This window comes from Hevea brasiliensis, chromosome 3, assembly GCF_030052815.1.
Source record: "Hevea brasiliensis isolate MT/VB/25A 57/8 chromosome 3, ASM3005281v1, whole genome shotgun sequence".
NCBI classification, from domain to species: Eukaryota; Viridiplantae; Streptophyta; class Magnoliopsida; order Malpighiales; family Euphorbiaceae; genus Hevea; species Hevea brasiliensis.
In genome coordinates, this window is record NC_079495.1 from 94,657,710 (window position 1) to 94,671,669 (window position 13,960).

The 13,960-nt window shown below is 36.4% G+C and overlaps 1 long non-coding RNA gene and 1 other non-coding gene across 3 annotated transcripts; both read right to left on the bottom strand.

The window, feature by feature from the left end:
• Window positions 1–2,619: 2,619 nt before the first annotated feature.
• Window positions 2,620–4,145, bottom strand: LOC131178688 (uncharacterized). Of its 2 annotated transcripts, none has more exons than XR_009147630.1 (2): window positions 3,598–4,145; window positions 2,620–3,104 (listed from the first exon to the last, which is right to left on the bottom strand). It is a non-coding gene; the product is annotated as an uncharacterized LOC131178688 (long non-coding RNA). The 2 variants fall into 2 exon arrangements; XR_009147631.1 differs by having other exon boundaries at window positions 2,620–3,195.
• Window positions 4,146–6,013: 1,868 nt separating this feature from the next.
• LOC131178885 (small nucleolar RNA R71) lies at window positions 6,014–6,120 on the bottom strand. Its single transcript, XR_009147893.1, has one exon. It is a non-coding gene; the product is annotated as a small nucleolar RNA R71 (small nucleolar RNA).
• Between the last annotated feature and the right edge of the window lie 7,840 nt (window positions 6,121–13,960).

Consider the following 13,960-nt stretch of genomic DNA (forward strand, 5'->3'; position numbering starts at 1 on the left):
TCTAGTTGAAATAGTATCAGAGCCAACCTTATCACCTCGAGTTCGAGACGTTGGAAGCTCCAAACGCCTGCGTGAATTTCCAGCAAGGACTGGCCAGGTATTGTGGGCTCAGGTGCGTGGGTCCCACCAGTTAAGGGTCCCCTGTGTGCCCGGTGTGGGGGGGGAGGGAAAGGAGTTGGCGGATCAAATCGTGCACATGTGGCCAAGAAGTGTATACGGGAGATCCGGGGCCTCAACTGGACAAGATTCTAGTTGAAATATATATATATATATATATATATATATATATATATAGTTCAACTAGAATCTTGTCCAGGTGAGGCCCCGGATCTCCCGTATACACTTCTTGGCCACATGTGCACGATTATATATATATATATATATATATATATATATATTTCAACTAGAATCTTGTCCAGTTGAGGCCCCGGATCTCCCGTATACACTTCTTGGCCACATGTGCACGATTTGATCCGCCAACTCCTTTATATATATATATATATATATATATATAAATTAATTTTAGAGTTTTTTAATTTTAAACTTTTTTAAACTTTCTTTAATTATCCTTTTTCACTTAATTTTCAACTTAAAATATTTAGGATACAATAAATTTTAAGTAGTTTTTTTATTGTTATAAGCAAAATTTATTATGTAATTCTAAAATTTTCTGTTGAATTATTTTAAAATGTGATAAATTATCTGAAATGATTCAAATTATAAAATTCCACTTAGAATATATATATAAAATAAAAATTATTGAATAATTTAGTTTTTGTTTGAGAAAAGAATATTTCATGAAAAATTTTTGTTTTTCTTAATTTATTTAGAAATGTGTGTTTTTAAATGTGTCCATTATTTTATAAATTTTCTATAAACTTTTTATCACATATTTTATTTTAAACATTAAATTTCACATTTTTTTTTCCTTTTATTTAGGTGAAGAGAGGCTCTTAATTAAAGCCAGAAAAATTTCACATTATCTTTAAAGCTTAGAAAGGAACGCTATGATAAACCATTAGAAGAAAATGTGTGCTTAGTGCAATTGTGTTAACTTGAACTCATCTACATTAATGGTGGGTAACTGATTTGCAACATCATCTCAAATTTTTCAACAAGATAATGATATTATTAAATTTTTAAAAATAAAAATGTTCCACTAATGATTAGTAACAAAGAATAATCCATTACTAATCACTAACAGAGAATGATTTGTGTTAATCATTCTGCAGATTAGAAGTGAAATTCTCTCTATTACATATTCTTTGATTTACTTTAATGAATTAATATTATATATATTTATCATACAACAACTCGCATTTTTGGTAAGCTAGTGCCTGTAGTCAGTTAACTATATTAGCTAAAACTTCATATTCATGGAACCCGTAATACTCCTGCAGCACATGGAGTGAAGGATGCTTACTAAATATTAAACTTTGGCGATAGTATCACAACAGATCACATTTCACCACTAGGAAGGACAATCATGCTGCCAAGTATGTCCTTGAAAGAATTTATTTGAATTCTTTTCTTGCAAATGATTTATTCCAAATGAAATCATAATGTGATAGGACCAAGTAGAAGAATAAGAAAAACCACATATGCATACAAACTCCAGACATTAACTAACTACAATAAACCTTGCAATTCTATTTCGATCAATTTTAAAACAGAAATAAGATGTTACAATATTTGAATATAATTAAAAATAATCAATCATATATTATATTCAATCAAATATAGTTTATTTGACATCAAGGGAATTTGATCCTCATTCAAATATCAATTTCCATATCAAGCTGCAAATCACTGGGAAAATAATGTTCACATAAGAAAAACAAAAGAAGTTTCATAAGTCTAGCTTGAATTGCCACCTTTTCATCATAGATTAAGAATCAAATTTCTTAAAACATCCTTCAAACCCTAAACCTAGAATAGGATTAAACTAAATTGAAAAGGAATTGATTTAGAAATCATACCGAATGAAGAGCGTGAATTGAGTTCATACAAAATTTCAAAACCAAGCTTAACCAGAAATCAACAGCCAAAAAAACTATATGAAAATTGGCATTGCAAAGAAATCTCCCAAAATTTCAATTTCAAAAGCCCTAGAGTTTCCAACCGTTTATTGGAGAAGAGAAATGAAAGCCATAGAGTTATGAGATGTTATATATATATAACTAGAAGCAGACATGCGTTGCTGCAGTGGAATGGAATTGCAAATAGCTGATTAATGTTAACTTATGAACTTTATCTAAAACTCTTTCAAAGCTTGTAAGATAATGCTGAATATGTGAATAAATTATTTCAAATTGATTGTTCAATTAAGGTTTTAAGATTGGTGATGAAAGGAAATCGTACAAAGCAAAAAGCAAATCGTACATCCAAAGACTGGTGATGAAAGTAAGGTTTTAAGATCAAAGAAATATACCTTTCCATTCAAGCAGTTAGGGAGAGTGAGATAGAAAGAGAGATCTTATCCACAGGGCATGGGCAAATCAGAGAGCCACGGCCAGTCGCTGCTTCACCATGGCTTGGGAAACCCATTAAAAGCGGTCAAAGTTGCGTGGCATCAAGAACAGTTCTCAAGCGCTCAGAAACATCACCTAAAGGTACCCATTTGCAACAAAAGGTCACAGCTTGACACCATTTGGAGGTGGAAATTGAGGGCAAACTTTCTGTCAGGAGACATATGACTTGTTTAACATATTCAAACAATACAACTGGTATTGGTGTCGTACATATGTTTAGTAAAAATGCCATCTTGACTATCAATTATGTATTTTACCAGTGCATGTAAGGTATCTATGGAGTTATTTTACCAAGCTCCAGCTTAAAAGTTTCCTTCATAATTTCACCCTCTCAAGAGAGAGAGAGAGAGAGAGAAAGGAGGTAAATGAGGAAGACATGTTTGACAGTCAATATGTCTTCTAACAAACTTCACTTCAGATTTCTGGAGCGTCTTAATCATAAAGTAATCATCTTGAGACAGGAAAAAGATGCTACCACTTCTTCCAGGAGAGAAAAGTTCCCTAAGAGAACCATTTCCACAAATGGACGTCACATAGTCAATGGCATCTATCTTGAACTTCTCTTTCAAATTCCTACAATGAGAAGGAAGAAGGGTATATGCGTCACCAAGAAAGAAAAGGCAAGCTCAAGGTCCAAGGACTACAGATATATTGAGCCAACCTGCTATTTTAAGGCAAAGAATAAAAGACAATTTTAGCTATTTCCTTTAAAATAAAAGCATAAAAAAAATTAATGCAAAATTATGATCCCAAGAATGCAGCCTGTAGTGTGTAACAAATGAGCAATCATACACTCTCCATGGGCAAAAGTATACTACACATAGACAGTGGTAGATCAAAATTTTACATTTTCAAAAAGTAAAAACACTCAAAAAAGTTCAGGAGAAACAGTAGCTACATTAATAACATGAATTAGCTTGTTTGACACATGAATGTAGCTTGCTAATTGAAGTGAATAGCAAAATTGAGTTGAATTTATGAGAATATGAAATAATGTATCGAACAAATCAAATCAGCCACTTGGAAATTATCAAAATTGTAATTAATCAAAGGGCAACAAACAAACCTAAAGATGTTTGCATAGTAGTGTTTCCACTTAAAATCATCAGCTTGATGGGGTGGGGTTAACTGTGATCAATGATGCATACATTTTGCATAGTCATTTAGGTCTAATTTCATAGCCATTTTATTCTATTATTAGTTATTTTTAGCTAATTTCATTAGTAAATTAGTTAGTTTTTCATAATTGTCGATTTTGGATTAATTTGTAATTTTTACTTTGTTTTGTAGGAAAAATGGTGTTTTTGAAGGACTGAAGAGAAATTTTGCCATTGAGGAGTGACTTCTACAGCCAAAGATGTCAAAAACAAGTTTTCAAGCTGAAATATGCATTGACCAAATTGTGCATAACTTGCCGCATAAGCTATGCAGATCTGCATAAGGAGAAAAATCACTGTTCTAATACCTGCCGAAATGTGCATAAGGAGACTGCATAGCTTATGCACATTCACGCCTCCCTTATGCACTCTCACGGAATTGTGCATAACCTATGCACCAAGTCATGCAGTTTCGCATAAGTGAACCAGAACCAGCCGAAAACTGCATAAGGGACTGCATAACTTATGCAGTCCCATAAAGAGTTCATTAATGAGCTGGCAGAAGATTCCCTCAGATAATTCCTCCTAGAACACACCATTTTAGGGCTCCATGTCAGAAAAATGCTATAAATAGTCTCATTTCCCATTTTTAGAAGGGGACAAAGGAGCAGAAAAGGAAAGGAAGAGGAGAGGCAGAATTTGAAGAGTCACTTTCACCTTCCACACCATTTTCAACCAAGATTTGCAGATTTCTTTCTTTCCTTACATTTTTCTACATTTCTAGTGTTTAATTTCTTATTTCTTAGCTTAGATTAAAGCTTTATTTCCTTATAAACTCATAATATCTTGTAAGCATTATGGATAGTGAGTAGTTTACTTTTGATTCTGGAGTAAGGGTTGTAATATTTGAGATATTTTGTGGATTTTGATTGGGTAATCCATATTTTGTGGTCTTAATGAGTTTTATTCATTTCTTGTGTGCTTAATGACATGCTTAGTGTAGGATCCCATTAAGTAATGTTCTTAATCCATGGTTGAAGCACCGAAAGGAGAAGGCCTTGTGATAGATAATCAAGAAATTGGACTTAATTAACTTAGACCTAGAAATAGGCTAAGGATTAAGAGGATTCACAGATTAATTAAAGAACTTAATGGGTTTTAATTAACTCTAAGTCCACGAAAGTAGGATTAGATTGATTAAGGCACTCTTTGTCTCACTCGAAAGGGAATTCAAAGGATTTAAGAATTAATCTCCTTAAAACCTATTAGTTTCACAAGATTGGATAACCAATTTAAAATCCCAAAATAGCTCGGATATGAAATCCCGAACTCCGGAATTACCTTTTTATCATTGTTAATTTCTAATCAAATTTAATTACTTGCCATTTTTAATCTTGCCAAATTTCAACTTGCTTATTTCAATTTGATGCAATTTTAGTTTAATTAATACATCGTTGAATAGAATATTAATTTTGCACATATAGATTTTACATTCTCAATACCCATCGATTCATTACTTTAATTTCAAAAATACTTCAATTTAGTCAACTTTTATATCAAAAATTCAATCATTAACACAACTCCTCGTGGGAACGATATCTTTTCTATATTACTTGTACGACCCGTGCACTTGCGGTTGGGCCACATCAAGTTTTTGGCGCCGTTGCCGGGGAGTTGTTTGTTTAAGATTGAATTCTTGATTATTTTAGTTGTTTTTAGTTTTATTTTTTGTTATATTTTCATTTTTGTGTTTGTTTGTTCTTTTTCAGGTACTTTTAACCTTTTATGAGAAGAGCTAGAAGCACAAGTGACACATCCTTATTGTTCAATCCTGAAATTGAGAAATTTTGTAAAGCCAACAAGAAAGAAACCAGAAGAAGGAAAGAAGCTTTGAGAGAATCTGAATTAGAAGCAGACATGGCTGATGAAAGAATTAGAATTGGTGTTGGTAATGCTGGAAATGGTCAAAACAATGAAAATGAAGCCCAAGGGGAAGAAGTTGTTAATGCAAACGTGCCTAGGGGAAGTATGATGGATCATGCTTTTCCTCGTTTTGATGACTTGAGAGAGAGCATAGCAAGACCAAGAATTGATGCAAATAGCTACAAGATGGATTTTGGAGTTCTTCAAATGATTCAAAATTCTCAATTTGGAGGACATCCTTCTGAAAATCCACACACACATCTGAAGAAGTTTGCTATGATTTGTGATATGCAAAAACAACCTGGAGTGTCTGATGATGCAGCAAGATTGAAGCTATTCCCATTCTCTTTGAAAGATAGAGCATTGGATTGGCTTGATTTTTTACCTCACAACTCCATTACAAATTGGGAGCAACTCACTGATGCATTTCTTGCACAATATTTTCCACCTGGAAAAACTCAAGAACTGAGGAATCAAATGACAGCTTTCAGACCAAGAGAAGATGAAACTCTTTATGAGTCATGGATGAGATGGAAAGAATTAGAGAGACAATGCCCACATCATGCCATTCCGAAATGGATGATAAATCAGAATTTTTACACAAATGTCACTCCTGCAATTAGAGGGATTATTGATGCTCAAACAGGAGGAGAATTTATTATGAAGCATGAAGATGAAGCTTATGAGCTATTGGAGAAAATTGCAAAGAATACTCATCTTTGGAGTAGTCCAAGAGGACCAGCTCCAACTCAAAAAAGGCAAGCTGCTGGAATGTATGATCTTGATCCATTCAACATGATTAATGCAAAGTTTGATGCACTTACTAATGTTTTGGCTAAGAAGATGGAAGACTTGAGTATGTTGGTTAGTTCAACATCATCATCTGGAAGTTCACAACAAGTGGCTTATGCAGAGGGAACTACCAGCTGTGGAGTAGACTATGGAGAGCAAGCAGCATATGTTGGTAATTATGGAAACAAACAAATGGGGAATCCTTACTCTCAAACTTATAATCCAACTTGGAGGAATCATCCCAACTTTTCATGGGGAAATCAGCAAAGTCAAGTTCCAAATCAGAATTTTCAACCACAACAGCAACAAGGAATTCCATATCAGCAAAATAGGCAACCATTGCCTAATTTTCAGCAGAAAAATATGAATCCTCCACCAAAACAGCAAGAACAAAGTTCCACCACAGAAGCTTTATTGCAACAGATTCTTGCTAACCAAACTAAGCATGATGAGGAGATGAGAGAGATGAAAGCAAGGCTAGAACAGATGCAAACACATAACAGAATGCTGGAAAATCAGATTGCACAACAAGCATCTTCCTCAAGTACCAAGTCTTTTGGAAAACTTCCAAGTCAACCAGAAAACCCAAGAGAGCAGTGTCAAGCTATTACTTTAAGAAGTGGGAAAGTTGTAAATGATGAGAAGAGTGAAAATAGTGAGAAGAGAGAAAATGAGAAAGAAAAACAAGAGAGTGAAAAACAAGAGAGTGCAGAAAAATGTAAAGAGGAAATTGAAGAAAAGGAAGAGAAATATATACCTCCTGAGCCCTACAAGCTACAACTTCCCTTTCCACAAAGATTTCAAAAAGCCAAGCTTGATAAGCAATTTGGGAAGTTCTTAGAGGTTTTGAAGAAACTTTACATAAATGTGTCGTTTGTTGATGCTCTTTCACAAATGCCCTCTTATGCAAAATTCTTGAAAGAAATTCTCTCAAACAAGAGGAAACTTGAAGACCATGAGACTGTAGCTTTGACAGAAGAATGTAGTGCTATCCTTCAAAGGAAACTTCCCCCAAAGCTCAAGGATCCAGGGAGTTTTTCAATTCCATGCCACATTGGGGAATAATGTTCTACAAAAGCTTTATGTGATTTAGGGGCTAGTGTTAGCCTTATGCCCCTCTCCGTTTATGAAAAGCTCAATATGGGAGATCTTAAGCCAACCCACATTTCTCTTGATTGGTGCGGATCAATCAAGTATCCTGAAGGGATTTTGGAGAATGTGCCTCTGAAGGTTGGAAAGTTCTATATACCTGTTGACTTTGTCATTTTGGACATGGAGGAAGATTCTAATATCCCAATCATCTTGGGAAGACCCTTTCTAGCTACAGTAGGAGCATTGATTGATGTTAAGGGAGAAAAGCTGACTCTTAGGGTTGGTGAAGAGCAATTGGTTTTCAACATTAATAACACTATGAAGAAGCATCATTCTGAAGCTGATACTTGCTTGAGAGTTGATATTATTGATGAGCTGGTTGAAGAACATTTCAGAAAGAAATATCCAGAAGATCCACTTGAAAATTGCTTGGTTCATGGAGGAGGCATAGACTATGACAACCCTCATGTGGCTGCATATGCTCAACACTTAGAGGGTAGTCCACCATTCATTTCTGCTCCAGTTTTTCAACTCACACAAAAGGAAATAGCAGAATCTAAGCAACCATCATTCAAGGAAGAAGATGCACCTAAGGTAGAACTTAAGCAACTTCCTTCTCAGCTCAGGTATGAATTTCTTGGCACCAATAACACTTATCCAGTAATTGTAAATGCAAACTTGAGTACCTTAGAGGCTGATAAGTTGTTAAGAGTGTTGAGACAATTTAGGAAAGTCTTAGGATACACCATAGATGACATTAAGGGAATAAGCCCACACTTTTGCATGCATAGAATCATTTTGGAAGAAAATTGTAAGCCATCTATTGAACATCAGAGGAGGTTGAACCCAAATATGAAAGAAGTTGTTAAAAAGAAAATTTTGAAGTTGCTTGATGCAGGGATCATATACCCTATCTCGCATAAGACTTGGGTGAGCCCGGTACATGTTGTCCCAAAAAGGGTGGAATGACAGTTGTCAAAAATGAAAATAATGAATTAAGTCCCACCAGAACAGTGACTAGTTGGCGAATGTGCATAGATTACAGAAAATTAAATGTTGCCACTAGAAAAGATCATTTTCCACTTCCCTTCATTGATCAAATGTTGGAAAGACTAGCTAGGCATTCTTACTTTTGCTATTTAGATGGATATTCAGGTTTTTTTTCAAATCCCTATCCATCCAAATGATCAAGAGAAAACCACTTTTACTTGTCCATATGGAACCTTTGCTTATAGGAGGATGCCATTTGGGTTGTGTAATGCACCACCACTTTTCAAAGGTGCATGATGGCAATCTTCTGATTTCATTGAAGACATAATGGAGGTTTTTATTTACGATTTTTCTGTTTATGGATCTTCATTTGACATATGCTTGGCTAACCTTTCTAAAGTTTTGCAGCGATGTGCAGATACTGACCTTGTGTTAAACTGGGAGAAGTGTCATTTCATGGTTCAGGAAGGGATAGTGCTTGGACATTTGGTGTCCAACAGAGGAATAGATGTTGATAAAGCCAAGGTTGAAGTGATAGAGAAGATGGCTCCTCCTACCAATGTCAAGGGGATTCGAAGTTTCCTAGGACATGCCGGGTTCTACAGACGCTTTATCAAGGATTTTTCTAAAATAGCCAAACCTTTGTCTAATTTGTTAAGTAATGACACACCATTTGTATTTGACCAAGAGTGTTTGGATGCCTTTTGCAGGTTGAAGCAAGCTCTTATCACTGCACCAATCATGCAACCACCTGATTGGAGCCTACCTTTTGAAATTATGTGTGATGCTAGCAACTATGCAATTGGGGCTGTTCTTGGTCAAAGAAAGGACAAAAAGGCTTATGCTATTTATTATGCTAGTAGAACACTAGATGAGGCTCAAACAAATTATGCAACAACTGAAAAGGAATTTTTAGCAATTGTCTTTGCATTAGAAAAGTTCAGACCTTACATTATTGACTCAAAGGTGATTATATTTTCAGATCATGCAGCCATCAGGTATTTGCTCCGTAAAAAGGAGGCTAAACCTAGGCTCATTAAGTGGATTCTGATGCTACAAGAGTTTGATTTGGAGATTAGAGATAAGAATGGAGCTGAAAATGTAGTTGCTGATAATCTTAGTAGGTTGAAATTGGATGGTGAAGAATTGGATGAAATCCCTATTGATGAGTTTTTCTTGGATGAACAACTTTTCTCTCTTGTTGCTAAACTACCTTGGTATGCAGACTTTGTGAATTATCTATCTTGTGGAGTTTTACCTCTAGGAATGACATGGCAACAAAAGAAAAAGTTTTTGCATGAGGTGAAGTTTTATAGATGGGATGATCCTTTACTCTTTAGGAGATGCTGTGATGGTTTAATAAGGAGATGTATTCCTGATGAAGAGACACAGAGTATTATGCATCATTGCCATGCTTCTGATTATGGAGGACATTTTGGAATCTCTAAAACAGCTAGTAAAATTTTGCAAGCTGGTTTCTTTTGGCCAAATCTTTTTAAGGATGTGAGGAAGTTTGTGTTGGATTGTGATAAATGTCAAAGGAGTGGAAATTTGTCAAAAAGAGATCAAATGCCCCTAAATAATATTCTTGAAGTGGAATTATTTGATGTTTGGGGAATAGATTTTATGGGGCCATTTCCTCCTTCATATGGTAATAGATACATCTTAGTTGGGGTTGACTATGTGTCAAAGTGGGTGGAAGCTATTGCAACTCCAACTAATGATGCTAGAGTGGTAATGAAATTTTTGAAGAAATTTGTCTTGAGCAGATTTGGAGCTCCTAGGGCTGTAATTAGTGATGGGGGTTCCCATTTTTGTAATAAGCAATTTGAGAGCTTAATGAGGAAGTATGGTGTAGTGCACAAGATAGCTACCCCATACCACCCTCAAACTTCAAGACAAGTTAAAATTTCTAACATAGAGCTCAAGCATATTTTGGAGAAAACAGTGAACAATTCTCGGAAAGATTGGTCTATCAAACTAGATGATGCTTTATGGGCATATAGGACTGCCTACAAAACCCCTATAGGAACTACTCCCTTTAGGTTGGTATATGGTAAGTCTTGTCATTTACCTGTGGAGCTAGAACATAGAGCATATTGGGCCATTCAGACCTTGAATTTTGATCTTAAGCAAGCTGGTGAGAAAAGGTTATTACAACTTAATGAGCTTGAGGAATTGAGGATGGATGCTTATGAAAGTGCCCGTATTTACAAAGAAAGAACTAAAGTTTGGCATGATAAGCATCTTAGAAAAAAGGAATTCAAAGAGGGTGATTTAGTTTTATTGTTCAACTCAAGATTGAAATTGTTCCCTGGAAAACTTAAGTCAAGGTGGACTGGTCCATATAGAGTTTCTAAGGTTTTCCCTTATGGAGCAATTGAAATTTGGAGTGAAAAATCTGGGAATTTTAAGGTCAATGGGCATAGATTGAAACATTACATAACTGGAGACCCGATAAAGGGAGCAAGCTGTTACAAGCTCTCCAATCCCTCACCTCTTTTCAGTGAAATTCATAAAGAGTCTAGCTAAGGACTATAAATTAGCCCTCTTGGGAGGCATCCCAAGTCCTTTTATTTTGCTTTTGCTGATTTACCTTTATTTTCATTGCTTTAGTTTTTATCTTAAATCTCCCCAAATTCAATTTTTGACATTGTTAAATCTTGTCCCTTGTAGATGTATTTCAATGAAGAAAGGCTGGTGAACTGTTGGGGAAGTGATTCTTAACTTGAAAATTTTGTCCTTCAAACTCTCCCAAAAACTGATTGGTTTTTGCTGCATAACCTGTGCAGGAGCTGCAATCTGGTTTATGCAGAGGAAAAATGAAATCTGCAGCAAAAAGGGTGTCTGCAGCAAATGGCTTGTGCTTTTGGTGAGGTTGGTTGTGTAACTTTTAAGTATATGTACTTTTAATGTTAATATGGTGGTAAGTAGGTCATCTTTGTAGTTTTGCAATTATTTGGGTTGTGGAATTCAAGGTGGACAATATTGCATTCTCTTGGCATAACTTGGAGAGTTCATTTCATCATTTGTGGATAGATGCAACTTTATGCAGGTTTTATTGAGTTTTTATTGTGCTAAATGTTGATTTACAGAATTTGAGTAAAAATGGCATGGTTCACAAAGGTCTTTTATACAGGATCCATTTCTACATGCTTGTGTGATGCATTTTTGATGAACTTTGTATATATTGATGTGTTTTTGGTGAAAATTTCTCATGGTTTATGCTTCATAGAATTATATTTCCTCATTCTAGAGTATTTTTCACACTTGCAATTCATATTCCATTGCAATCTTAATCCTGTTGAATTGTGCATAAGCAACTGCATAGCTTATGCAATCCTGCATAACCACAATTCTTGCCATTTTTCACCCTTATTACAAGTGCATAAGGAGAGTGCATAGCTTATGCAACTCTGCATAGCCTAATTTTGTCAAATTTCATATCTTTCGAAACCTGCATAAGCAGAGTGCATGACTTATGCACATTTGCATAACTTCAAATTCTTCATTTTCTCTCTCTGCCGAAGTCTGCATAAGCAGAGTGCATAACTTATGCATACGCATAACGAAAACTCCAAAAATTCAAACTTGCCGAGGGGTGCATAAGCAGAGTGCATGACTTATGCACTTCTGCATAACCAGAAACTCCAAAAATTCAAACTTGCCGAGAGGTGCATAAGCAGAGTGCATAGCTTATGCACTTCTGCATGACCTCACACTCTGAATCTCAAAACCCACCGAAGAGTGCATAAGCAGAGTGCATAGCTTATGCACACCTGCATGACCACCAACCCAAATTCCAAAAGTTGCCGAAGTCTGCATGAGCAGAGTGCATGACCTATGCACTTCTGCATGACCCGATTCTCTGAAAAACCAAATCTGCCGAGAGGTGCATAAGGGGAGTGCATGACTTATGCACTCCGCATGACTTCACTCCCCAAATTTCAAAAGTTGCCGAGACCTGCATAAGCAGAGTGCATGACCTATGCACTTCTGCATGACATATTTTTCTGAACTTCAAAACAGGACGAAACTTGCATAAGCTAGTGCATAAGCTATGCACATTCACTTCCCCCTTATGCAGTTTTTACAAAACCCGTTTAAATCAAATTTTTCTTTTCGGCAATTTTTTTCCCTTTCCCACCTTCACCCCGATATCCCTGTTCACTGTTTTTCTCCTCTCACGATCCTCATTCCCGTATAACCCTTCCTCTCCCCTTCTTCTCCACTCACATTTTCACCGCATAAACCCTAATTTCTCCCCACATTTTTCATTTCCGCCTTCATCTCCTCCATCCTCACCATCGGCAATGGAGTCGCCTCCGCATTCCCGTCCAGTTTCCCCTCTCCAGGTTTCACCATTGTCAACGATACCTCCTAACCCTAATTCCCCTCCACAAGCAACACCCCCACCACCCTCCACAACCACATATAAAAGGAAAATTAGGTCGAAATCTACGAGACCTATTGCTTCTGTACCTCCCCTCTCAAAACGCAAAGAACCACCTACCCCATTGTCGGAACCACCACCCAAAAAGCCAAAAACTCCAGCCTCCACACCCTCTTCCAGCAAAAAGCCAATTTTAGTAGCTTCACAGGTATCAAAGTTACCTTGGCCTCTTCCTGATACAATTCAAAAGGCAGCCTTTAAGAGACTTAAGGAAAGAAAGGTGCAACCCACTAGGTATATTTCTGTGGACTCTTTCCAGTCACTTGGTTTATTTGACAATGTGGTTGCCTATCTTGATGGTATGGGTTGGATGGAATTTGTGCACAAGCAAGAAATTGTTTACCCAGCCTTAGTCTTGGAATTTATTTCCTCATTCTCTGCCAACCTGAAATTGCATGATGTAGATTTTAAGCCAACTATGAAATTTTGATGTTTGGGGCAAAATAGAGAGTTGTCATTGGACCAATTTCATAGCATTTTTGGTTTTGCAATGGATAGGCTATTTAGAGTGCCATATACTGGGGTAGAAGTAGCAAATAAGGGTATTTGGAATGCTGCCCAATTTTGGAGAATTATCACAAACCAACCTCAGACTTTCTCTGCTGGAAGATCAAAAACTTCTCAAATACTTGACCCTGCACTTAGGTTCATTCATAGACTGATTGCTAGCACTATTTTGGGAAGAGGGACTAGTTAGTCTTTGTGAAATCTGAATTATTCATGTTATGGTGTGCTTTCCACAAGGTCAAAGTCTCTCCTGGTTATTTCTTTTGTGAGCATGTGTTGCATATTGCCACCAAATCCATAGGTGACATTGTCTTGGGTGGGCTCATAACTGTCATAGCCAAACATTTTGGTTTTAACCCTGAAGAGCACTCAATACCAGCACTTGTGGACACCTTATATTTTGATGCTGCACACCTATCTAAAACAGGGTTCAGTTTGCCACATTCTGACATTGCACAACCTGCAGCAGAAACTAAGCCCATTGCACAACCAGAAGCCCAACCTTTCCCATCAGTCCCACAGCACTCTACTGAACCTACCCCACCCCCTCAGTCTGCACAGGAGACCCCAGCAAC